At 49.6% G+C, this 27,262-nt stretch overlaps 1 long non-coding RNA gene across 1 annotated transcript in view; it reads right to left on the bottom strand.

The window, feature by feature from the left end:
• The window catches only part of LOC138570315 (uncharacterized), a 30,169-nt gene extending 3,107 nt beyond the window's left edge, over positions 1 to 27,062 (bottom strand). Inside the window, exons 1-2 of the long non-coding RNA XR_011303438.1 lie at positions 26,997 to 27,062; positions 26,266 to 26,379 (exon numbers count right to left, since the gene is read on the bottom strand). This is a non-coding gene — a long non-coding RNA (uncharacterized lncRNA). The remainder of the gene's footprint in view (positions 1 to 26,265; positions 26,380 to 26,996) is intronic.
• Between the last annotated feature and the right edge of the window lie 200 nt (positions 27,063 to 27,262).

Raw genomic sequence — 27,262 nt, 5'->3', positions numbered from 1 at the left:
CAATGTATAGCAATTAATGTACACATGAATCATGAAACCACCCATCTCTCAAAAGAAGAACTGCGGTCGATAAGACCCCTACAATCCCCACTAGGGGTGTTAACACAAGTAGTACAGCAGCAGACAGGCCACAGATATGACAGTCCAAAGCCCTTGTGAAATAGACTAACACCGAACCATCTTTGCGAGCCCATGAATAAGGAAAGCAGGAGTGGCCTATGTGAGTCAGGACCCCAAGCTGCAAACACATACACGAAACAAGCTTGAAGGGCCCAGCTGGAACAGACAGTGGATGCCACAAAGCACCACACTGTCACATGAAAGCACAATAGACAAGCAATTTTAAACTATATTAACTAATTACAATAACTATAAAAAACCTACATTACCTAATTAAACTAACTATCAAATAGAATGTTAACCAACTAAACTAAAAAGAAAAATCAAAAATGGCCACATACGACCTGGGGGGGGGCACCCAGGAGGGGGGAGGTACAGGGTGCAGTTCAACACCCACATGCGATGATGTTGAGGAAAAAATAAACCTCCATGGGCTCAACACCTGCACAGCCCAACCTGTGAGGGAGATACCTAGTTGTCCGAGTCTGGCTGATCCTGAAAAGGAGGACGTGGCACAGGAGTGTGACCACGCCTAGCCGCAGCTTGCCCCTCACCGGCAGCAAGTCTGCCGGACGGGTGAGCCTGGTTCTGTGCGGCGATGACACGTAGGTCTGCATGCAGAACCTCCCGTGATACGCGTGCTTCCTCTTGCAAGGTAACACGTGTAACACAGAGTTCTTCCTGCAATGCCTGACTGGACAACTGTTGCACCTCCTGACAAGCATGTAGCTCAGCCGAGATGGTACGCTCAAGCTGCACAAACCACCCCTCTGACCGCGCCCTCTGGGACATCAAGAGGACACCCAGAGTGGATCTGAGGGACTCCTACTCAGCCCTCAGGGCCCCCATGTGTGCCTCTGAGTGAGCAGCAATTTCTTGATGCAAAGACATTTCAGCCCGGCATGCTCTGTCTGAGCCCGCCATGCCCAGAGCGAGCGGGCCGTGGACTGTGCCGCCCGCTGCTGGAGAAGCACCTGCCTGGCAAAGGGGAGCACGGATTGGGCCACACGCTCCATGCTCACAGCGATGTTTTCCATTGCTGCCCACTAGCGTTCTGAATTGGCAGTCATGTCTTGCTCCCACTCAGTATACCTCAGTGGCGCGCGGCCACCGCCTTGCTGGGCTTGAAACCTGCGGGACCCAAGGACCAGCTGTCCTCGTTGAGTTGGAACCGCCCGCGGCTGTACAACTACATGCACCCCGTCGACGTGATGGCCCAGGCCCATCAGCGACAGGTGTGGAGGGTGACCCTGCATCCCGATCCACCACAGGCGGAGGTCCCATCACTGTCTGACCCCTCAGTTCAGGTGTCGCGGACAGAGGAGTGTCCACATCAGAATCACTCACGCCTGACGTATGGACTGATGCACATCCAACTCGACATGGACGTCAGAGTGGTCATCTGGGCTGGACTTATTGCCAGCCAAAGACAAGATGGTCTGTAGCACATGTGGATTCTCGTGGCCTACCACCCCACGGCCCCCACTTGTGCCGGGTTGCTGTAGTGATAACAACCCTGTGCCTGGCATGACACCACCATCCTCTGGCTCCATTGCGTCATCATCTAAAAATTAGAGAGAAAAAAAGATCACTACACATGTTAGAAGCACACAACACACACACACGTAGACATCATACAGACAGCCAACACATGAAGCAAACATGTCACACACAAAAGAGAAACTGCCATGCATGCTGGGTAAACCTGACCTTGCTACTGTGATTAGGCATGTAGAAGGGTGTTATACTGCTCAGAAGTGGGTTGATGCAGTGCTGGACATTTGTAACTTACTCACTATCTACATGTACAAGTACTTCATGATGTGTATCAGAAAACGTGAAGGCAGTGCAAGGTCAAGTTCAGGCATCACGTGCAATGTGCATGCAATGGGTTGCATGGCTACAAGCAAACCACCCCTCACCCTAAGTGGAAATGCATGGATGCCTTGCATGGTATCAAAAAGGAAGACCAGAGACCTGTGTATTGGCAGACAGTGTTGACTAGCATCAATTGCATCATCTGAGTCAAGTGACAACACAGCAGATGATGATGGGACAGTAAGCAGGACACATGATGAACCCTCAGGAGGACACCCACGTGTGCAGAAGACACTACACCAGTTGGACAGATTCAGTGGGCCTGAAACAGGCTGAGGCCTGTGACCCACACAGACTGTCACACCCTAAACCTGTGGGACGCAGGACTGAGCCACAGTGGCCATGGGAAGGCTGATGTAATGCCATGAAATGTAGGTCACCCTGGACACGTACTACAATGATCATCCAGTCAAGGACACATAGGGGCATGCATGGAATGCACATGGAGCATGAATGGGCACTCATGTCCCTGCGGAGCATCTGCCATCTGCACAGTCCAAGTGAGACACCCTGCATGAAGGGCAAAGGATGTACCCCACTGCATGTGTCTGGCAGGTTGGCTGGTGGAAGTTAGCATGTACACAGGACGCATGAACAGGCCATTGCATTACGGCAAAATGATGCAGACCAGTGCAAAGGTGATATTGGGGTGCATAGGGGGTGGAGGGACAAGGGAGCATGCCTACGTGGAGTACCTGCATGCAGGCAGAGGACACATGCACATCAGTCATGCTATTACATCGTGCCTGGGCTGAGAGGAAGGTCATCCCACGCTGCATGCAGAAGGGCCAGTGAGCTGGAACATGGACCGGAGGGGCATCCTGGTGACCATCATGCGAGTAGGGTGCAATAGTGGTGATGCGGACAGTCCCCGTCTGCTCCACATGTCCACCATCCTGCAGAGCAGCCATGCATCAGTGAAGCATTGTATTATTTGCACATCTGAACCATGTACACATGACATGTAGTGGCAGTCATGCACAACACATCACACAAGTAAAACACAAATGGCCTCGACAAACACGCAGCAACACTCACTGGACTGGGCTTCAAAGTCTGGCATCTCTCCCACTCCTTCGACCGATTCAGGTGGTATGAACTCCGCAACGAGTGACTCGTGCAGAGTGAGGTCTTCCTCCTCAGGTGCCGGCCCACGGCCTGTCACCAGAGTCATGTTGTAATTTGAGGCATGCTTTGCCTTAGCGTTGCGTTTGAGGTAATTCCAATGCTTTTTGCACTCTTGCGCCATGCGCACCCAATGGCCAAATGCATTCACATGTTCCGCAACTTGCTTCCAGTGGGTATCACGGTGGGCAGCCGTAGTTTGACAATTAGGCCCCACTAGCATGTCACAATTGTGGTCCCGCACGTAGTCCACGAGAAGGTCCAGTTCCTGCACACAGAAAGGCTTCTTCCTCGATGTGCAGGAGGTCGTGGCTGTGTGTGGGGTCCCAGCCTGTGCTGCAGGTGCAACCTTCCTCCTCTTGGATAGTGGCGCGGACCCTGGATGGCAAATGCTGCTCTGATCAGTATGGCCAGTGGCAGCGGTGGATTGAGCCAAGGGAGTGGCAGGTGGAAAGACAACCAAAGACCTGACTTGCGTCAGTGGCTGCTGGGTGCCCTCGATGGACACTGCGCAGCAACATCCGCTGTGGCAGGGTCATTGACCGCGACTGTCCTGGTTGGTAGACTCACAACCGGGGTGTTGTTGGCTGCATCTGCCCCTGCACTTGCCAACACCCGGCTGGTCAGGGCAGCAGATGACATTACTGCCCCAGGGACACGTGTCTCGGTCAGGACAGCCCTGCATGCACCTACGGTGTTCATCCTGCCCTGTTGGAAATCTTCCATGGACTCTTCAAGTGCCAACGCAGCCTGCACTGGCAGACCCTGAGCCTGGGTATGGTGACCACAGCTGCACCTGCAGCTAGCACTACCCTTGGGCACGTGGCAGTCGATGAAATGGACTGCCAGGTCACATGGGTGCCAGTGCCAGATGCAGGAGCTGCATCCCCTGGAACCACAGGGGGTGGTGGCAAGACTGCACCGACACATGGCACAACATCATGCCCAAGTGGCGCACCCCTGCCTCTTCCCCCTCTGCGGCCACCCTCGACACCCTGGAGGTCCCCTACTCCCTGGTCACCCCGGCCACGTACCTGACCACGCCCACCACAAGGAGTACGCCCAGCAGAGGCGCCCTTCACCTATGGCGGCCTCCCAACCATGGCACATGTGGAGTAGTGCCAGCACAGATGGAGAAGTGCCAATGGGAGGTGTACACGACAATTGTCCTGGGCAATTGGAGTGAAGGGGGTGGGATGCAAGATGTTAACAGCACCCCTGCACCTGCAAGTCTGTATGTGACCCCGGTGATTAAGTGACGGGTCACGCAACGCTCAAGCACCCCAAATCTGCAAAAAAACCGTGCACGCGACCCCTGCAGCCTACGTGCGTGGAATTAACCTCCTGCAGTACGCGGTGGCACCCAGGAACACAAGAAACGCATACGCGTGGGACACGCAGGCTACTATGACCTCGAAAATGGGTACGCGATACACATGGGCACCCGCAGTGGGAAAAACAGCGTGCGCAACTCACCGTCAGACTAGTGTGATGATGAAAAACACGCGTAGCCAATACCCCCGCCAAAAGAAGAGATACGTCCTTGATCCGCTGTGAAGTTGTGATGGCACACAAACAACACGAAGTAGCAACACACACGTCGGTCTCCACGAAAGACATGTACAGTGAACTGCTGGCCCCGCTCACCTTTAACCCGTGCTGAGGGAAACGCCCGCACGCGTCACGTCACTTACGTGCTTTGGCCCTTTCCTCGAATTACACGCATTCACACACGGACGTGTGGTTTTTTCACGTGCTGATCCACTATGCACCCGTGTTGAGGGAAACGCCTGTGCGTGTTACATCACAGACGCGCTTGCGTGCTAAGGGCCTTTGCTCGAATTACACACTGACGTGCACTTTTTTCACATGTCAAATCACTCCGTATCAAGCTGGCCACGCGACAACACACAGAAGACCACGCTCCCGCCCAAAAGGCAATTTTCCTGCCCCCCAGAACCCCGAGCATGCTCCCACCTGCCATCTACTGCAGCCTGCCTGCCTGCTGCCCACGTGCCCTGCTATTTGGTGCCTTCACGTCAGCCATCTGCAGGGGTCCAGTTGCTGTGTCCACCCCTGCTGGAACAGAATACTCCAGACTGGGATACCATCGCTCCACAGCCTAGCCCCAGGACCCAGTTGCCCACCCACACCTGCTTCGGGGGTCGCCATGTCGGGGCAAACACCATCCGAGACCACTGGGTCCCCCAGCCAGATAGGCAGAGGGCCACCAGCTTCAGTGAGAAGGAAGTTGGTGTCCTGGTGGAACAAGTTCTAGGGCATTATGATGCCCTCTTCACACCATTGCACGCCGACAAGGAAGGATGGGAGAGGATCTGGGAGGACCTAGTGGTTGCCATCAACACAGAGGGGGTGGCAACCCGCGACATCAAGCACATCTGGAAGCGTTGGGAGGACTTCAGGTCCAGGAACCTCAACAAGGCCCGGCTCCTCATGAAGGCAGAGGATGCAGAGGGGTGCCGGGTCAGCCTGACCAACATCCAGATGAGGGTCCTGAAACGCATAAGCCGAGCACTCCACGCCCAGATCCTTCGGAGGAAGACCCGGCTGGAGTCGAGCGGTAAGTGGCCATGCATTGCTGTGTGAAACAGGGCATGTTGCAGTGTGCTGATAGTCAGCTATTTGCCTGTATGTGTAACATAGGCCATGTATGGATGTGTGTGTGCAGGGAGATCATGGTAATGCATGTGAGACCAGTAATGCATGAACCACATGGATGGTGCATGTGTTCCAATGCAACACGTGGAGCAGCATGCGGAATGCACACATGAATGCATGCCTGTCCCTGTTCTTGGACATGGATGGGGAGTGAGAGATGGGTGCTGCTCTCATGTACATGTATGGTGTACATGTCTGTGTGTCTGAGAAGCGTGTGTGTGACTTTGAAACACCATGGATGCATGACACATGTCAGTGATGATGTGTAGATTCACTTATGCAGTCTAGTCACCCTTGTATCCACTGTGTCTGTGGTGTACAAGCCATGATGCATGACCCTCCGGTGATGTGTGTTCATAGGATCAGTATGAGCCATGATGCATGTGAGTTTTAAGGCAACATTTATGTCAATAGAGGCCCTTGTACATGGATTCTGATGTTGATTGCATGTGCCGTGCCTGTTTCTGCATGTGTGTTGCCTGCATTGACCCATGTGTTGTGGAATGACAGGATGGAAGTGACATTTGACAGTGCCACTCATGTGTTATTGCCTCCTGTCTGGGGGACTATTGTGCATCACCCTGATGCTTGTGTTCTATGTCTCCCTCTACGCAGCGTCGATTGAAGAAGAGGGCAGAGACGGTGCTGTGGAGCAAAGCGACAGGGATGCCTCCACTGGACAGCGACGCAAGGCCCAGCCACCCTCCCAGGAATTGCCTTCATCTGGGAGCGAGGGGACTGGTGCCGCGTCTGCCACTACGGCTGGGGTAATACCACTGGTGCAAGTGGTACAGTCCAGGGCCAGGGTCAGGACACAGCACAGGTCGCCGCGGAGGGACCTGTGCATGTCCCTGACCCTGTGACTGCACCACCATGCACCAGCAGGGATGCCCCGTCCCAGGCCCATCCGCAGGTAGGGGGGAGGCCCACGTCATCTGGCTCTCCACTACCTGCGGACGAGGAGTCCCATGACCGTATGGGCTCCGTCCTGATTGGTGTCGCATTGCGCACGCGTGTCATTTGTGATGATGTGCGTGCTTCCTGGGGGGACCATGCGTGCCATCACAAAGAGCTGCATGGCAACGTGGCACAGATGGGAGGGGCCATGGTCGGAAGGTTCCTACATGTGTCATGCACTCTGGTGGACCTCTACTCCTCTGTGGAGACTATGCACCAGTCGTTCTCCCTGCCGTCTTCCGGCCCAGATTCCACCAGGGCCCCCTGTGGACCTGGTCTGACCAACACAGCCAGCTTGGTGGAGATCCCATCCCTGCCACAGTCGGGAGTCAGCAGTCCAGCAGGGGTGGACACCCCAACAACTGGAGACCAGCAGATGGAGGATGTGCAGGCATCATCCGACAGGGCACATGGACAGCAGCAGCAGCAGGCTCAAGGTTGGAAAGGTTGGAACGATGATGGCTCGGGGACATCAACATCAGAGGGGCGGGCATCGGCCAGAGGGCCCGAGGACCCTGGAATGGGAGTGTCTTCCATGTGGCTGCGGTTGGGCCAGAGGATAGATGCAGAGCTGCGGCGGGCGGAAGAGGTGCGGATCACCATGGTCAGGGCGGAGTTCTCCATGTGCCGGGCGTTGAGGCAGGCTGAGTGCCTCCAGGCAACTCGCAGGGAGTTGGAACAGGCCATGACTGCATCCCTGCGAGACCTCGGGGCCAGGGCAGAGGCCCGCCTCCAGGAGATTGACATGGAGTTTGATGATGCCCTGGCCCACAACATCACAGAGTGAGCCACAGGACTTGCCCGCTGCCATTGTATATAGTTAGTAAGTGTTAGGTTTCCTTTCTCTTTTTTTTTCTGTTGGAACGCTTGGACAATGCCCCACGTTTTTGTATGTAGTTCTTCATTAGGTACTTTTTTTTATAGGTTTCATTTAATTTGTTGGGGTCATGGACCCTGGTTTCAATCAGTGTACATAGTTGAACTGTGGATTTTTGAGAAAATATTATTTTAAATCACTATGGATCAATGGATTTTCAAATGTACGTTTCCTTTGGATTTGCTTTGGTGGACGGAGAGTTTGGACTAACTTTATTTTGGATGACTTTGGATTGTGACTTCATTTATTTTTTGATTTTTGGACATGCATTTTTTTCTTGTTTAATATTATTTTCATGCTTTGATTCCATTTGCTTCATTTTGTGCACAATACATTTTGATTTCTTACTTCCATGTGTGGTATTTACTCTGGTTTACTGCATGTCACAATGTGGGTTTACACAGTCACTGGCACACAGTGTGTGTGACGGACATGTGTTGATGTGCATAGTTGACTTTTGTTGTGAGACAACAAATAGGCCTTTCAGTGTGGGGTGGATGGTAAACTTGATTGGGTCTCAAGACTGGGGTGTCGTGTAGTGGGATTTTGGTGGACATGAGGCTCATGAATGTCATCTTTATGACATGTTGGGGGGCACATGAGTCGGGGCCTGCTGGCAGGTGCCCGTCAATGCTGGGTGGGTGGGGGTGCAGGGGGACATGAGTCGGGGCCTGCTGGCAGGTGCCCGTCACTGCTGGGTGGGTGGGGGTGCAGGGGCACATGATTCGGGGCCTGCTGGCAGGTGCCCGTCAATGCTGGGTGGGTGGGGGTGCAGGGGGACCTGGGTCGGTGCTCACGGGTGCATGGTGACATGTGGGCTGGCTGCGGGGCATGGCCAGGGTGGATGGGCTGCCTACGGGACATGACCAGGGGTGCAGGGTAGTTCCCTGTGGTGTGGGCTGGCTGCAGGGGCTGGGGAGGGGGTACAGGGCACACCTGGGAGGACCCACACTGCCAATTCACTTGTGGAACTCCCTGCGCACCCCTCAGAATACACGTACCCCGCTCGCACAAGGCTTGTCGCGTGTGATTCTCCACGCGCACACCCAAAATACACATACCCCACTCGCACATGGCTTATCGTGTGTGATTATCCACGCATACTCCCAAAATACACGTACCCCACTCGCACAAGGCCTATCGCGTGTGATTCTCCACGTGTACCCCCGAAATACACGTACCTCGCTCGCACAAGGCCTATCGTGTGTGATTCTCCATGTGCACCCCCGAAATACACATACCCTCTCGCACAGTGCCTGTCGCGTGTGATTCTCCATGCACACACCCGAAATACACGTACCCCGCTCGCACAAGGCCTTTCGCCTGTAATTCTCCCGGCGCTCCCCTCAGAATACCCATACCCCGCTCACACAAGGCGTATCGTGTATGATTCTACACACGTATCCTCGGCGCGAGAGGGGTACGTGTATTCAGAGGGGTGTGCTGGGAGTTTTACAGACATTTTCATGGTTGGGGGGCTGTATGCTGGTCCACTGGCCTGTGCGCCATGTACGGGATTTGTGCACTGTTCATTGCGCACAGGGCGGGGTTGGGGGCGTATCTGGCGCTGCTGCAGGGTCGCTGCGCCAATTTGCGCCACGGCTGGTTATGGATGTTCAAATCCATGAATACGCTGTGCGCGGAAATGGATTTTGGTGCACGCGGCTGGAGCAGACTGCCGCACGCGCACACTGTGTGCCAGCCGCGTGCGCCACTTTTGCGCCGGATGCTATGAATTACCCCCTAAGTGTTTTCAGATTATTAGTAAACACCCAATCTAGTTGGTTTCCTTGGGGGGTAGTGGGTTAATTGTTGAATACGGTAAAATCCAAGTTGTTCATTGTTTTTTCCAGCATTATGGCCTTTGTATCCTCTTTATTTCCTCTCCACCTATTCATGTTACCAACTAACATGGTGGATGTGTTGGTGGATTTAAGTCTTGAGGCTTGAGAAGTGACTTCATTCTCAAAGTCTGAGACTAGCGAGGGAGGGCTGTATACAACTATAATATACAGACTATCATTGGGTGTGTATATTAGTTTAAGGTGGATGGTTTCACATCCCATACACCTGAAATCAACTTTAAAGAGTTTAAGTGTTTCCCAGGCTATAACAGCCACCTCATGCTTTACTCAGCCAGGTTACTAGTCTACTTCCTACTACCACTCACTCGTCCCAAATCCGGATGGTTTACGCTAATGTGTAGATTTTAAGCAATGGAATGTACTCACGTTTGTTCGTGGCACCCCCTTACACAGACTGAAGCAGACTGCACCTGCCCGTGCACGCAGGCGTGTTCGCGTCACGTTTCTGGGTAAATAGTGTCAAAGAACTACAATTATCCTGGGGATTGTAGTTTTTGGTGCTAGAAGCCGGTGCAGTAGCTTGCGACTTTCAAATGCACAAAGCTACTGTTGTCAAAAACACTGTAAGTCTTTTGAGTGCTACCAACAAAGTTACAGTTCAATTGTACCTTAATTTAGTGCAACAAAGGATTTACACAATAGTTCAAATGAAATTTGGTTAAAAAGTTTGAAACTAACAGGCTAAAATCAGACCCCTGCTCAACCAGAGGAACAGCACTACTATAGCCAGGGCAACTATACGATCAAGACTTGACTATGGCAACTCCCTGCTCCTTGGAGCAAGCAGTAAATGTTTGAAGCAATGCCAGGTTATTCAAAATAACGCTATTAGAACAATCACAGGCAGGTCAAAAAGAGACCATGGGCCTCATTACGTCCCTGGCGGTCCGGAAATAACGGTGGCGGTAAACCCGCCGCCACCGTTGTTTCCAGACCGCCTGATCCCGACCCCTGCAGGCGGGAGGTGATGTTCCCGCCAGGTCTGACCTGGCGGGTTTAACACCTCCCGCATGCAGGCGGACGAGGAAACACTGGCAGCATTACGAGATGCTGCCGGTGTTTCCATGATCCCGATTCCCATTAAGTCCCATAGGACTCAATGGGAATGGGGATTTACACCATTCCGCCTCCGTGATTCCCGGAAAACCGGGGTTGTAATGCCCCGGTAATTCCGGGAATCACAGAGGCGGAATGGTAATACGAGTCCGGCGGTAACCAGGCGGTTTTAACCCCATATCACTGGTGATAGAAAGGAGCTACATTGGCTGGCCATGGAAGAGAATCACATTTAAATCCCTCACCAGGGTCCATCGATGCCTATATGGGAAGACCCAAGAATACCTAAAGAAACAGTTTAAATGGCATACACCCACCAGATGCTTAAGATCATCTAACAAAGGAATTCTACAAATCATTCCAACAAAAAAGGCAAATGGCCTTGGCAGAGCCTTCCCTACCAGAAGCATCCAAAAATGGAATGAATTACCTCCATCTTTGAAGCTTGAAACTAACTATATCCAATTCAGAAAGAATCTAAAAACACTACTGTTTAAATAGACTTTGATTTAATACATTTTCAGCACCTGCGAAGTTTCACTACATGTAACTACACTTTGTCCTGTCATCTGCCACTATATGTCCGTCTTTTTGTAAGCGCTCCGATGCCTGCGGGCTTTAGCACTATATAAATATATAAATAAAATAAAATTCTTAGTTCATAAAATACAATGGGCCTCATTACACGGTAGGCAGTAAACCATGGCGCTGTTAGCGCCATGGTTCATGCTGGTAATTTACCGGTACCACCTTGGAGGAAAGGGGAATTACCGCCCTATTCCAAGGTTGGGAAAGCGTTAATTCCTCCTTCCTCCATTGCCCTTCCCCATTTTTGCCCCATAGGGCATAATGGGAATGGGGAAGGCGCTAATTACGGTACCGAAATTTGCGGTACCGTAATTAGCACCCCGGTCCCTTTGCGGGTTCGTTTTTTAATGCCTGCTAAAAGCAGGCGTTAATGTACCAACCCGCAAAGGGACCTCGTAGTAAGGCGGTAAGGGTTTACCGGTACCGGTAAAATACCGGTACCGGTAAACCCTTACCGCCTACCGTGTAATGAGGCCCAATGTAATAAATTACACAAAGCAAATTATTTGGACTGCCACCCCCTTCCTGTGATCGCCCCAATGCCTGCCATAATGAATAACAGTTTAGTCTAGTTGTTCAGTTTAGACATACAACATTGTATTTGTATGTGACCTGACCTTCACTGCAAGGATGAGCCCAGCTGACCCATGTGCCTCAAGAGCGTCGTGGAAGAACCAGCCAAATAGCGCCTGGCATCCCCCATGGAGCAGGCCCCGTCTAGAGGGTGCCCCTAATCAGCAGCACCAAAATGTCATGCATGTGATGACGCGTATCACCATTATAAGTCCATGTATAATGCTGTGAGAGCAGAGCACCCTCAGCAGCAGAGCTCTTTGCAGATATTTGTATTTTGTACGATTAAACCTTCTTGCCCTTGCAGAACTATCTCTTGGCCTTATTCCTTAGGGGGTTGTATTTACTTTGGAGTGTACGTAACAGAGGTCTATGCCTTCACTTCTCATTACAACATGCCAGTCACACTAGACCCAAGGGATGACCCAAATGACTCCCTTCCCCTGGCTGGAAGCTTGTTCTTACTTCCACCATTTGATATCAGGAGGATGACTCCCTCCTCCTGATGTTTCTCATTAGAACAAGCTAGTCACACTAGACCCAGATGGAATGACTCCCTTCCCCTGGCTGAAAGCTTGTTCTTACTTCCGCCATTTGAAATCAGAAGGATGGCTCACTTCTCCGGATGCGTTTTATTATAACGTGCCAGTCAGGAAACGGGCCAAAAAGACTGTATCCATTTGTACGAATGGTATAAAAGACCGAAAAAGGCCTGTATCATTGGTACGATGGGAAAATACCGAACATGAGGAGCTCCCCAGGTTCAGCATTTTCAGATTCAGGAGTTGCGGGGGTGTCCCCTGCATAAGGGACACCTCCTATGTAAACAATTATTTTAAATAAAAACAAAAAAAAAATCAAAAAAACAAAAAGAGGAAAGGACCCTGTGACATCGGTTCCCGATCACGAAAGTGAAAGGGAACAGGTGTTGCAGGGACATAGCGAGCCGCTCCAAGCTAATTGGGGGTGGTGGGGTTCATGTATTGATTTTGGGTTGTTTTACCTGGAAAGAAAAAACAATTTTGTGGTCAAAACTGCTATGGTCTTTTCGGACGCGTGATTTTGAGTCAGGGTAAAAGAACCCAAATCCTGCCAGTCACACTAGAGCCAGGGGAATGACTCCCTTCCCCTGGCTGCTTATTCTTACTTCCACCACTTGATATCAGGAAGATGACTCCTTCCTCCTGATACTTATTACAGCATGCCAGTCGCATTAGACCCAGCAGCATGACTCCCTTCCCCTGGACACTCCAGTGTCTCTTCTGTTCATTACCATATATATTTACACTGTGGTTGGGTCACAGACCCAGGTTCTTCGTCTTTGACTCAGCAGATCTGCTTCACTAACCTGCCAAGTACTGTGACAAGGACAATAACTTGTGTCTCTCTCTGGACTTGGGTTTCTCTTCTTGGACTTGGTGTATCTGGTTCACTAACCTGCCAAGTACTGCCACGAGGATGATGACTTGCGTCTCTCTCTCTGGACTTGGGTTTCTCTTCTTGGACTTGGTGTATCTGGTTCACTAACCTGCCAAGTACTGTGACAAGGACAATAACTTGTGTCTCTCTCTGGACTTGGGGTGCTCTTCTTGGACTTGGTGTATCTGGTTCACTAACCTGCCAAGTACTGCCACGAGCAAGATGACTCGTGTGTCTCTCTCTGGACTTGGGTCCTCAACCCTTGTTTCTTTTCTTGGACTTGGCAGATTTGTTTCACTAATTAATGTGTCAAGTGTTGCCACAAGGATGATGACTTGTGTCTCTCTCTGGACTTGGGTCCATGCCCTGGGTTTCTCTTGCACTTGGTGTAGCTGGTTCACTAACCTGCCAAGTACTGCCACGAAGAGGATGACTTGTATTATGCTCTTGGTTAGGGTTACTGGTTCTGATCTCTCATTCTTCTTGGATATGTGTCCTTGACCCTTCTCTTGTGGTCATTGGGGTTCCCCCATCCACTGACATGAGTAACATTTCCTCAGATGCACACACCATTCTCTTGACTACTGGGGTCCTTGACCCATATTACAATGTTTATATCATTGATACCGAGCCATGGGCCAAGCAGGGACCATCTTTCTACCTCCGTGTCCCGCCGGGATAACCGTGCCTCCCTTTACTTAGTACTCCTGGCACGTTTCCGGACCTCGCTGGGACTGCAGCAGGTGCCTCTTTTGCTTCAATGGCTGCGTTTGCGTCTTCATTTGGGCTCCTTTTTACATGTTTTTAGTAGTTCATCTCCATGGTCACGCAGACACCCTCCCCACCAACTAATCATGCATAGTCCACACCACACAAGTGAAGATTTGCTGGAATGGAAAAGCATGTTCTGAATGACATGGGCCATGTTGGCATTCATGTGCCATCATTCCCCCATCCTAGATTTCTCCTCCACCCCCATATGGGTTGTCACTGCACCCTACTTAGCAGGCTGCCCAGCACCTAAGGGACCAATACTCTTAGCCAGAGTCCTCTGTGAATGAGAGGACAGAAGTCCGGCAGCTAGCAAGATAGTAACACATTTCCAAAAATAATAATCTGCCTTTCCCCTCCTTGGAACGAGTAGGTTTACCTATCTTTGCTGCCCACTTTCTCATAATTGACTACATCATGATTTTACAGTGAGGCGAGTACAGGCACGTGCAAGAGAGAGAGAGATTATTCCCGAAACAATGTATTAGTTCTAAAATATCTACATTCCTCCCCAGCAGTTGCTACCATAACACCAACGCCAGGTTACTCAGGCATAAAACCAAGACTCGGTAAATCGTGAATGGCGATTTACCGAGTCCCATAGGACTCCATGGGAATGGGGAAGTGGAAACACTTCCATGCTGTAATGGGGACGATGTTTCCACGTTGGGGCCTGCAGGCGGGTGGTGTTAAACCCGCCAAGTCAGACCTGGCGGGAGTGACACCTCCCGCCTGCAGGACTCGGAATCAGCTGGTACAGAAAGAAGGGTGCTGGCAGATTTATCACCACCGTTCTTTCCTGACCGGCTGACTCGTAATGAGTCTCTTATGTCTATGTTTGCTGGCTGCCAACATATTATTATGAACCTAAGGACTATGGCCCGGACTCCTGCCCGTTGCTACCTTCTTCGTGGTGCAAACATTCACAAACTGAAGATAAGGAGATTAATACCTCTTGGGTGTGCGCTGCATTGCCACTGTCTGCAACTGCGTAGACCTCCCACAATCGCTCCACCTCATATATCGGAACGACAGGTTATTTTGGTTGGCTGACAGAATCAATCTTTCAAAAATTCATATCATACACATCATATTATCAAACAAATTACATCTCAATTTAAAACATTCACATATGTATTTAAAAGAAAACTAAATTATGTTATAACGACAAAAAAACATGAATTCATAAAGAGGCAGATAGAAGCAGAATGGAATAGCCCCACTGCTTGCCATCTATATGAATACCTTGTGACTGACTGCACTCTTTTGACAATTATTTAGAATAAATGTTTCTGACAAAACCACATCAAGAAACTGTACTAGGGCAATTTTGACCGACATTCTAGTAGTGGTGAAGAGAGCTTGCCAAATGTCATCACAATTCTCTGTACATGACCATTCCATGAAGTTCTTAAAATACATTTCCCGTTCTGACTTCAATGCAGAGCACTCTACCACCAAATGCTGTAGAGTTTCTTTATGCACAGTTTCTTTGCAAAAGTGTCAAAAATTCAGTCCCTTAGATATAATACCTCCTCTGGCATGTATTTAATTTGTGGACCACAAGTTCATTCTCAGTCTCAGATACTGATTTCGGATATGTGAAGGACAGCGCGCTAGGTAGTCCGCCATCTGTCCTAACTTCTTGTGACCAAACATTAACACATTAAAATTACTGTATGTAGTGCATTTCACTCTCGTACACACCCAGTCGTATCTGTACAGTTTCAGCTTGAATTTATCAGGATTAATAAGTAGTTCATCAATTGATAAATTATCAGAAATTATTATGTCCAACACATTGGGCCTCATTACGACCCAGGCGCTCCAGTAATGAAGGGTGCCGGTACGGGATGCCCTATTACGAGGTTCCCTTGTGGGACCCGGTAAGGACGCCTGGTAAAACCATGCGCCCATAGTGGGTCCCGCAAGGGGACCAGGGAGCTAATAACGGGACCGTTATTAACGGGCCAGTTATTAGCTCGCTCCCCATTCCCATTGAGCCCTACGGGGCTCAAATGGGAATGGGGAAGGGTTTTTTCAATGAGGAATTACTGGGTCCTCCAAGGTTGGAATGACCCGGTAATTCCTCATTGAAGAAACCCGGTACTGGAACCCGGTATGGAGGCCAATTGTTTCTCCACATAGTTGGGAATGTGTCCATTGATGTCAACAGATAGGAAGCCACAGTCCCGAGTACCGTTTGTGTTTCAACACCCAACATGCATTTCCTAAAAAAAAGGCGCATATTCTCCAAGCCACCTGCATGGCTAAAGATACAGAGCCTAATTCATACCGCAATAAGGGAGTTTCAAAATGGCCCTCCAAAAACAAGCCTCAAGTCTCTCCCATTTTACAGGATCCCACAGCAACATTGCTTCCACACCACATGGAATAGCGGGGACCACTTTTTGTTGGAAGAACATCATCATGTGGGAGTATGAAAATGTACCATATTTGTGAGCTAGAATCTTAGCCTGTGAAACTAGATCACGAAGATTCAGCTCTACAGTTGTCGGAAAAGAGGGGCTTGCGATGTGACCACTAAACATCACGCCCAAGTAGTTATACTGTTTTACAACCATTAAGTTTGACTGATGTAATTTCCATACAAATGAAGTCGATTTCGTCCCCACTTTTGCCCCATATATGACAACTGGTGTGTTTCTGGTGTTAATCAAAAGGTTGTTATCTTTTGCATACTCTTGCAGTCCCCGAGGTGTTTGTGAGCAGCCAAGCCAGCTTTTGTTGGCCAGGTTTGGGAGCATCTGTTAGGGTCTCTTCGGGTTTCCACCCAATATCTCGTATGAATAAATTGAACAAGTGGATTCCAAGATGCATCCTTGACGTAAACCACGGTGCGTTTCAAATGTGGAGGATAATACGGCTGTAGATTTACCCTGGGACGTCAAGAAGAGCTATTGGTCTATAGCTCTGTGGTTTAGTTCGATCTCCCTTTTTGTAAATGGGTATCACAATTGAGTGCTTCCATGATTGTGGAAGCTGTTGTGTAGTGTTTATAGGGATAAAGATTTTAAACAAAATAGCTGCCCAGTGTTTTCCGGCTGTTGTTTCAGTAGAAAGTTTGAAAGACCGTCAGGGTCCGGAGCTCTGCATTTGCTCAACTTTTGGATAAAGTTAAGAATGTAGTCCTTATCAAAATGTAAATGAAACAGCTGAGACTTTTCAGCTTCCGGAATGGAGGCCGCCCACGTGGTTTGGGATGTAGTTGTTTAAAGTGTGTTACCCACTCAAGTTCGGAAACTGCATTTACTTGCACACTGACTTGGGATGCTGCACCTGCCTGGTTTATTGTCGTCCATGATCAAGCCTTCTTCCCATCTTGCTGGTACATGAGAGCTTCATGTACCCCTATCCAATGTTTATGCTTAGTTCTGATTTTAACTAGTGCACCTGCCCTTAAATGTATGCTTTCACATGCACGAAAACTAGCCTTTCTGCTTTGAATTTCAGGATTAAAGGGGTGTAATGGCTTCAACGTATGTGGGTTTGCAGATCTATGGTTGCAAAACAGTAGCATCAGGTCATAATAATTTGTGATATGCCCATTAAGGTTGTATTCCGGATGGCAAAAAGCTGCCTCCAATGCAGAATTAAAATCTGCCAGCGCACTCTCTGACCATCTTATGCGATTCAAAGCATTATTTATTTGCATTGATCCCTTTCCTTGCAACTGCTGCAAACTACCCTTGCTGTTACTTACTTGCTATGTCAACCTGAGCATGTTATGATCACTCTGCGTAGTAGATATCGATTATTTGAGAAAACAGTTTGGCATCGACATATGATCAATGATAGCCTTCGATTTACCTCTTTTCCACGTATGTTTGGGTGGAATGTCGTCCATACAAGCTCCATTTACAGGCTGTGGGACCTTATGAAATGTTTCCATTGAGACATTATTGCCCGATTCTGGGGAAGATCAGGATCTAAACAATGCAAATTCAAATCACCAGCAACTATTGTGTGTAACACTGCAGGCTAGAGTGCTATTTGGTCAAAAACATCATTCAAATCATGAAAAAAAGCTTGAACAGAAATCGCCTTAGGGTTCCAATACAAGTTGACTAGTGCATAGTCATGTGATCTTGTATTTTTGTTAGCTGAATGTGAGCGTTTGGGGTAACCCAAGGAGTCAAAAGTTATGCTTGAGTTAACCTTAACCCCCATCAGAAGCCCAGAAGTTGGTCATCCCTTCGAACCCCTCAATGCTGGCACAAGCTGCACATCATGGTTGTCCCACATAGGAACATCAGTCAACCAGGTTTCTTGTAAAACCACAATGTCAGATTTATCCAAACCATTATTAACATTGTTTAACAAGTGCACAAAACTACATGTGTTCCCTATGTGGGTTTCATGTTCAAAGCTGGGCCACCTGAAACAGTTATGGATAGTTTAATGGCCTCTGTGTTATATTCAAAAGCAGGACCAGCAAGTACAACAAAACCCATATCAAACACCCGTTTAGCTCCCCAGATGGTGTTTAGTACAACTCTTGATCTCAACTATAACCTCACCAAGGTCAGTATTTTGTCATTTAGGAATTCGACCTGGTCGATGTTGTTTGACCCTATGGACCTCATTACGAGTAAGGGCATGGCTGCCTCCATACCAGGTTGCAGGACCGGGTTCCTTCAATGAGGAATTACCTGGCCATTCCAACCTTGGAGGACCCGGTAATTCCTCATTGAAAAAACCCATCCCCATCTGAGCTCCCATAGGGCTCAATGGGAATGGGGAGGGAGCCAATAACGGGCACTCTAATAACGGGCCTGTTATTAGCTCCCTGGTCCCCTTGAGGGACCCGCTCAGGACGTCTGGTGTGTCCAGACGTTCTGAGCGGGTGCCGCAAGGGAACCTCGTAATAGGGCGTCCTGTAATGAATGGTGCCGGTCCTGTACCGGCACACTTCATTACGGGAGCGCCAGGGTCGGAATGAGGCCCTATATCTTCTGAGGCCGGCACGTCAGAAATTAATTCCATTGTGCTGTGACGATTTAGATCGTACTGCGTGAATGGGGCCTGTCTACAGCCAATTATGATAGAGAAGGGGCAGCCGCGGGGGGGGTCTTTTTTCCCCCGTGTCCGCCTCTTTGGGTTTTTGCACTGTAGGAGCTTGCATAGATTTGGGTAGCATTATTGATTTCAATAGGTTATCCACCTCCCTGGCCATACCCGTCACATAACCCCTTGAGGGGCTGAGTTTAGTTTGATGATATTCTTTAGAAGTGTTAACAGTTACAGCAGTGGCTAACTTGCCATCAAAATGCAATCGTTGCAACTTCATTTGACCCAGAGCGTCATTCGGATCATCAACTCTCTGGGCCTCATTACGAGACTGGCGGTAGTCATGCCGCTATTTGCGGCATGACCACCGCCAATAACGGGACCCTGTCTGCCCTCATTCAATGGGGACTTACCGGTCTATTCCGACCTTTGCGGGACCGGTAAGTCCCCATTGAAAATGGCATTCCCCATTCGAGCCACCATAGGGCTCAATGGGCAGGGGGAAGGTGGCAATAATGGTACCGCAAATCGCGGTAAGGTTATTGACCCCGGTATCCCTTTGCGGGTCCGGCTTTCCTGTATGTTTTCCGAATTCAGAATGCGTGACTTGGGGCTCATTCCGAGGTTGGTGGTAGCCATGGTGCTAGTAGCGCCGCATACCGCATACCGGGTCCGGGTTCCCTGAATGGGGACTTACTGTGTCATTCCAACCTTGGAGGACCCGGTATTCAGGGAACCCATCCCCCTTCCCATTCCCATTCCAGCCCCCATAGGGCTCAATGGGAATGGGGAGGGAGCTAATAACAGGCCCGTTAATAATGGTCACGTTATTAGCTCCCTGGTCCTTTAGCTGCTTCCGGTAAGGGCGGCTGGTTTTAGCGGCCTTAGCGGGACCCGCTAAAGGACCTTGGATTGCGGCGGTAAGGGGGTTAACGGCACCGGCATCCTTACTGGTGCCGTTAACCCATTACCGCCAAACTCGTAATGAGGCCCTATGTCTTTAGAAATCATTTTTGGAGTGTTAACAAGTAGCATAGGCCTCAGGCCAGCCATGTAGGCATCTACTACGTTTCTAATTTCTTTCCGTCATGCATCTAAGGCAGCACTTTCCTTGTCTGTTATTGACATTTTTTGAGCTGGGATTGCAGTCAGGGCAAGGTCAGTAGCGACAGAGGACAGGTCTTGCAAGCTATGAGCAACTTCTACAAAGTCGTCAAGTGGAGCGTAAGGTGCTATGTGTAGCTGTCTCTCATCTGTTCTATTATTGCAGGCCATATTCAGATAAGAATATTTCTTAGCAACTGCACTCGCAGCTAGTGACAGACCTTTTTTTGGGGGTAGTTTTACATCTTTGAAAAATTGCTTGGTGGCTGAACTAGTAACAGTTTTAATTGCTCTCATATTTTTTTGTTTTCTTTTCACAGACAGGATTTTTCCACGTCTTTGCGGTTCGTAGTTTCGTATTAATGTCACTATCTTTGGTGTAAATAGTAAATGGCAGTTTCTCAACTGTGATCGGTGTTAAAGTAGGATCAAGTGTCCCCGCTGGTGCGGGATCTTGAGTGTTTACTGTAATAATCTGATCAATCAACGAAGTGAGGCAATATTAATCGACCTGTACAGCAATCGAGGTTATACGCACGCTTGATTTCTTAACATTTTTCAAGTGTACATTCAGAACAGAAATCTTGTTGGTTGACATACCAGAGCCAGAGCCCACTGTGTCGACTTTTTGCGTGATAGTACAACCAGAATCATGGTTTTTCTGGCAGTCCAAAATAAGGGCCAACTGTGATGCTTGGAGATGTATTTTCATCTCCAGATAATCAAATCATTTGACCAGGGTGCTTATTGTCAAATTTAAGGCATTTAGTATTATTTGAATTAGTGCAGCCGAGGGTTCAAATGATGACAGTTGAGCCGCAGAGTCCCTTTTTCGTGGAGTTGGCACAATATATGATGCCTCTAATTCAGAGGCAACTTGACTAATATCCCGAAAAAGCTCCAGTGAACACGACAATTTATCCAAACTTTGTTGTGGAAGGAAGTCAGATTCGTTGGACTCAAGCTCGATCACTGCAATGTCCTTAGACACATGACCTGAATTGCCTTCTTCAGAGTCAAGATCGCCCATTGGGCGCACAGAGTTCCCTTGTAACACAGTGTTATCTGAGAGAGACACATTGGACAACTTTTTTAATAGGCGGGACTAAGCTACCATCACGAGGAGTAGCACATGGGTTATCCAAGTATTGTGGGTGAACGGATTGAGTAGCAGGTAGCTTCGTGGGCGCCAGCTCATTCTCATTCACTGAGGATTGATTGTATTCTGATCGTTTGCTTGTAGCATTTTCGGTTGATTCCATGACAGCATCAATCAAGTCATTCACGGCCGTTGGAGGAATCATCTCCTCGTTTATAAGCTGCTTTGTTGTCTTTTCGTGGCAAAAAGAGCGTATGTCTGCATTCAAAATGGTTTTCCCATTGCAGATTTTATTCAGTTTACATAGCCGAGGGCCCGAAGTAGATGAAGTGTGCAAGGTCTTGTGATGGCTGCTTTGAAATTCTATGTGCTTTCGCTTCAGACCAATTTATTGTGCCCGCCCCATCGCTGGTATGTCGGAGCATAAGGTGTATACTACCCGGTTCATGTTGGAAATGACCCACTAATGTCTTTTGTGAGAAGTAACAAACACTGATGGACTTACCACTTTCACAAGAGCAATGAAGCGGTGCCCGAGGCACCGCCTGGCCACGCCGCTGCTGCGAGGCCAAGCTCACTAGATGCTCAGGCTCTTGAATGGGTCTTTGCCTCAGGGGCGGTGCTCGCTGATCAGTGTGTTGAAACAGCACAAAGAGAATTCACTAGATCACGAACCGGAAATGACCGTAGCTGGAAACGCGGCAAGAAATCTCAGTTTTTAATCTGGTGCTGACTTTCTTCAACAGTAGCGGTTTCCAAAGGCGAACCCGGATCAAAGGCTCACGGCCCGCAGTCTCCGGTCACAGAATGAGTTGTCTAATTTCATCAGAATACAAAAGAAATACAAATGTATTATAAGCAGAGACTTATTTTGTGTGAACTCTGTATTTTGTAGACAAAGTGCCCGCCTTCGTAAATGTGTGCGGGGCTTGAGTTTTGGAAAATTGGTCCGCTACTCAAAGATGATAGATCTTAATCACGAGACTGGGCAGAATGTAGCCTTGGCACGAGCAGTAGAACGGGAACTTCCGTTTTCAGTTTTGCAGCACACTGCAGATTAGAGCTATGGCTCTGTAATTTGTGGCTGTGGCCTATGATTGAGATCATAAGAGACGTACTACGCAGCCGTACTTAGTTCTTACGTCAGTGCTTGTTGAGGTCTGTCAAGCCCAGAGAACTGGGCATCCAGCTACCAGCAAACAGCCAAACAGTAGAGAAACGTGCACCCTTCACTCGTGTGGGCTTAACGCTGCAAGGGGCACACAGGCTTCACTTTACGCTTCCTCTTCCTGGAGGGGCAGAGCTACGGCTCTTAAGGCAACTGGGAACAGAATCAAAGTCTTCAACACTCAGCAAGCGAATTCGTGCCTGAACAGCCAAACAGTAGAGAAAGCGTGCGCCCTTCACTCGTCACTTGTGCGGGCTTCATTCATACTCTGAAACAACTAGACTGCCTACAAATATTTCCTACTACCAGGACTAAAAATATCTTTTCAACCATAGTGCTTAAACAGGGCCTGCTCGAAGTTTCGCCAGCATCATGATCTCAATGCTACTGTGCCTAAGCTCTACCTGCAACTACCTCTGCTCCTATTTTCACCTAATCCCTATACTAACACCTGCCACTACCCCCCCCCCCCCACACAGGGCAAGGCTTTTCCGGTATGTCTCTCAGCTTAACCTTCATTGAGATTCTGTTGGCTGTCTCCATGACCACCAGTAGAAGCACAGAAACTGCTCTCCTGAATATCCGTGAAGATCTGCTCTCCAACCTGGACTCTAACATTCCCTCTGTCTTCATCCTTCTTGATCTCTCTTCTGCCTTTGACACGGTCAACAACACCATCCTGTTCAACCGTCTCCGTGATAACCTGGGCATCACTGATCAGGCTCTGGCCTGGCTGACCTCTTTCCTCTCTGATCGACCCGCCCAGGTCCAACTGGGGTATTTCCCATCATCTATCTTCCTCTCTACCTGTGGGGTTCCCCAGGGGTCTAACCTCTCACCCTGGCTCTTCAACCAATACCTGGCAACTCTCGCCCACTGCATTGCCATTTTCTGTTCAAATTTCTAGTGCTACGCTGATGACACTCAACTAATTTTCCAGCTGCCCTCGGTCACCTCCTCTCCCTCTCTCATCTCTGACTGCCTAATTGCCATTCAAGATTGGTGTACCACCAATGATCTTTGTCTGAATGCCAGCAAGACTGAGATCCTCCTCATCGGCACATCTCCATCCTTCTCCCTCACCCTCCGGCCGGCCTCCCTTGGCCCTCCTCCTACCCCTACCTGCGAGACTAAGAACCTCAGGGTCATCTTGACTCCACACTTTCCTTCTCCACCCATATCTCTGAGGTCTCTAAAAAGTCAAACTTCCTACTGCACCTCCTCAGCCGTACTCTGCCTTTCCTCTCCTTATCTTAGAAGCTCACTGTCTCCCAAGCTCTGGTTCTCTCGGGGTAAATCTTTATCTTCGGCTGGGGCCTCCCTCTGGAACAGCCTCCCTGCCAATCTAAAACTTGAAGGGAGCCATCTCCGGTTCCTGAAGAACCTCAAGACCTTCCTCTTTGCTTCTGCCTTCGCTCCCACTCTCTCCTGCTGATCTGCTCCCTCTTGGCACTGTGCACCTGGCCACCCTCTGTCCCCTGGGCCCAGGTACCTGCTCACCCTGCCACCCTCCTGCACTGCCTCCTGGCCACTCCTTGGACTGGGGACTGTATCTGTACCCATACAGCCCCCCACACCCTTTTTCTTCTTTTTCTGCACTTATCAGACTTACCCAGTCTGCTGCCTTAAACACAGCACTTGCCACTTGCTGGCTGCACTACCACTGTTTATTGCCTCCATTTTCTATTTTTATTTATCTACTATCCTCTGCGCCGCACTTTCCACTCTCCCCTTCCATGCACTTTTTCCCTTTTCCCTTTCCCATGCACGTTCTCAATGTTACTGGACCTAGTATGATCGTTGTTGTGTTGTTTTCTCCCCTGTTCCCCTCCTTTGCCTTGTCGCGCTCTGAAACACTTGTGTACAAGCGCAATACAAATAAAATATCATATCATATGTGCTAGGCCTCTGCTGTACTTCTCGCCATCTGGCTTGTTCGTGTTCCTCCGCCACACCATGCTTCATATGGTCCTAGCTAGTGGGTTTGTCATACAAACTGCCTCTCGCCTGCTCCCCTGAAGTAGCCCCCTGCTCCATGTGCTGATGCTTTGTGGACTCATGCTTTAACAGAATCGCGATCCGCACTCTTGTGATCACGCATAAATGTCTTTCAAACTCTGCCCCTAAATACCTGTCAGACATTTCTCTAGAAATCTCCCAGCCAGACCTACCAGAACTTTTTACTCTCACTTCCTCAATATACTGAGGTACAAACTAAAAACTGCAGGAAGAGCCAGCTTCCCAGTTCTGGATGCCAAATGCTGGAACTCTCTCCCTCTCATGATCAGAGCTGAACCCTTCTTCTGGTCTTTCAGAGCCAAAGTGAAGACCTGGCTCTCAGATAAGAAACACTAGGAGGCCCCAAGCTCATCTTCATCCCCCTTCTGCTGAAAATCATATACCTTAACACACGCTACACTGTATTAACATTTCTTGCCCGCTTTGTCGCCCAAACTGTAACCACAGGCAACTTTTCCATGCACCTACCTGCATCCATATGCAAGCCGACTAACCTGTAACCTATGGCCGACAAGCACTGCTGTCTTATGTACTCTTTATGTATGCATCTGTACCTATGTCACAAGTCCAAGCGCCCAGTTACCCCAGGGTTAGGTGCACGTTACAAATAATAAAATAAAGTACACCTACCTATGTCTTGTTCTCTGCTGCACAACTGAGCCAGCCCCCACACCATGAGGTGAGACCCTTCAGAGTATGTTTTACACTGTCCAACATTATGTTGCAACCATCTCTACTTGCTTATTGTACTTTGCACTTCCTGCAACTAGCGCCTAGATGCTGTGGGCTTTCTGCACCGCTATGAATATAAAAATAAATAAATATTTGCAGTGCGTGAACTGTGAGGACTTCATGAAGACCTAGGGAGGAGCAGTTGACGCAGCCACATCTTGGAGCTCCCAACCCAGGGCAATGTGTGGGAGAGTGCTTCAAAGTGGGTCTTCTTCAGGAATGCGCGCGGGATAGTTGCCAATAGGGGGTGCCAATAGGGCACTTGCCACCAGCTGGCCCTATTTATTTATTACTTTACGCCACTTACCTTGTACTGCACTTCCCCCCCACCCCTTCCCCTTGCACTTTTCCCCCTCCCCCACCCCTGCACTTGCGCGATCTGAATGACACCTGGCCTAGTAGGATCGTTGTCTGTCTCCCCTTGTTCCTCCCCTCCCTGCCTCGTCGCGCCTTGAAACACCTGTGTATAGGCGCGTTACAAATACCATATCATATCATATCATTAGACCAATGCAAGTGGGTCATTATTTCCAATAACTGGAGATAAGGTATACAGATGATTTCAGCCTGTAATACGCTGATCACCTGAATTGCTTAGCGTTCATGAACGGGTGCAAGTGGGCATGTCATTGGCCTTGACTCACCTTCTTTTACAAGCGTGGGAAAGGGGTTTCCTTTCCAATCACTGCATGTTTTGGCCCCTCTAGCGGGTGGGCAGGCAAGGGGAGTGTGGGTCTGTCATACTTCCACACTGCATAATATCCTTTCCATCAAGTCTACCTCATCCCCAGAACGCTCACCCGTTCCTGCCTACACATGAAACATCCAGAGGGTCCAAGATGCTGTAATCACCCACCTAAATGCACATCTGGAGTTCTATTTCAATGAGGCCCTCCAGGGGAAGGGGTTACCATAAAACCCCTGCTCCCCGGGTGATCTGCAAAGAGAACAACCAACACTACTTGTAGCTCCCAATGTGACTACCTGTGGGGGCCAATGTGCCTATTTAATTCCCCTGTACAGCTCCACTCCCCTCCCCTACAGCAAAGTGCTGCCATGCAGCTACAGCATGCAGGGAATTAAGCACGAATTGACGATTCCCAAAATGAATGACTAAACCATGCAGGTAGGAGTTTCTTTTGGGTCCAATAGTGGATTACCAATTGAATTTAATAGGACGGCACAGAGAAAGGTATGAACATACCAGGTGTATTTGTAGAGTGCACGTTCACCCCCACTGGGCTATCTTGGCGCTATAGACCAACTTCTCAGTGGCGCCCGTTCTCTTAACCTTGGGTCGATGAAGGGCTGGGTGGACCTGCAGGGATTAAGAGCAGTGGCCATGAGGTCACACACATGGATCCTTCGAGAGAATGCACTAGTGCACTGAGCCACATGCCAGACCCTAACCCTGTATCTGCGGGACATGGACACCAGGAAAGAGGGAGGAAGGGAGAAGAGAGAGAGGGAGGGACAGGAAGGGCCACGGGGACAGGAGGAAGGACTGGAGCAGAGACAGGAAGGGGCACTGTGGCAGGAGGGCAAAATGGAGAAGAGACAGGTGAGCGAGGGAGGGACACGAAGGAGCAGGAGGGAGGAATGGAGAGAGGGAGGGACAGGAAGAGGCACAGGGGAAGGAGGGAGGAATGGAGAAAAGGCATGAGAGAGAGGGGGGACAGGAAGGGGCGCAGGGGGGAGGAATGGAGAAGAGACAGGCGAGAGAGGGAGGGGCAGAAGGGAGGAATGTATAAGAGATTGGAGAGGAAGGAACAGGGAGGGGGGGCAGGAGGGCAGGAGCCTCCCTGCGCTATACAGCGCCCCCCATGGCGGACACAGGGACAGGATTAACTGGGGGTTCAGGAAGGAAACGTGGTGAACATGTAACATGTGTGGCCCCAAAAGAGGGGTGAAGGGTCAGGGTCCCCATCCACTCACCTGCTGCGAAATATTCCCCGAGAGAGCGTCAGAGAGGAGCCCCTCCCCCGCACCTCAGGACCTCCCATATGCAAAGCCCGGGCCTCAAACCCGGAGAACAGACATGCGCAGAGACGGGACACGATCCACAGCGCATGCGCAGTAATGGGATTTAATCACCACAGCATGCGCAATGATGTGACACGTGATGGGACACGGATCCACGAAACATGCGCAGAGACGGGACGGCAGAGCTGGCCTAGAGATGAGATACTGATCATCTGAGC

Source organism: Ambystoma mexicanum, chromosome 2q (genome assembly GCF_040938575.1).
Source record: "Ambystoma mexicanum isolate Mex_15411 chromosome 2q, UKY_AmexF1_1, whole genome shotgun sequence".
In the NCBI taxonomy this organism is placed as follows: domain Eukaryota; kingdom Metazoa; phylum Chordata; class Amphibia; order Caudata; family Ambystomatidae; genus Ambystoma; species Ambystoma mexicanum.
Note: the sequence above shows the minus strand (reverse complement) of the source record. Positions and strands in the feature narration are given on the sequence as shown.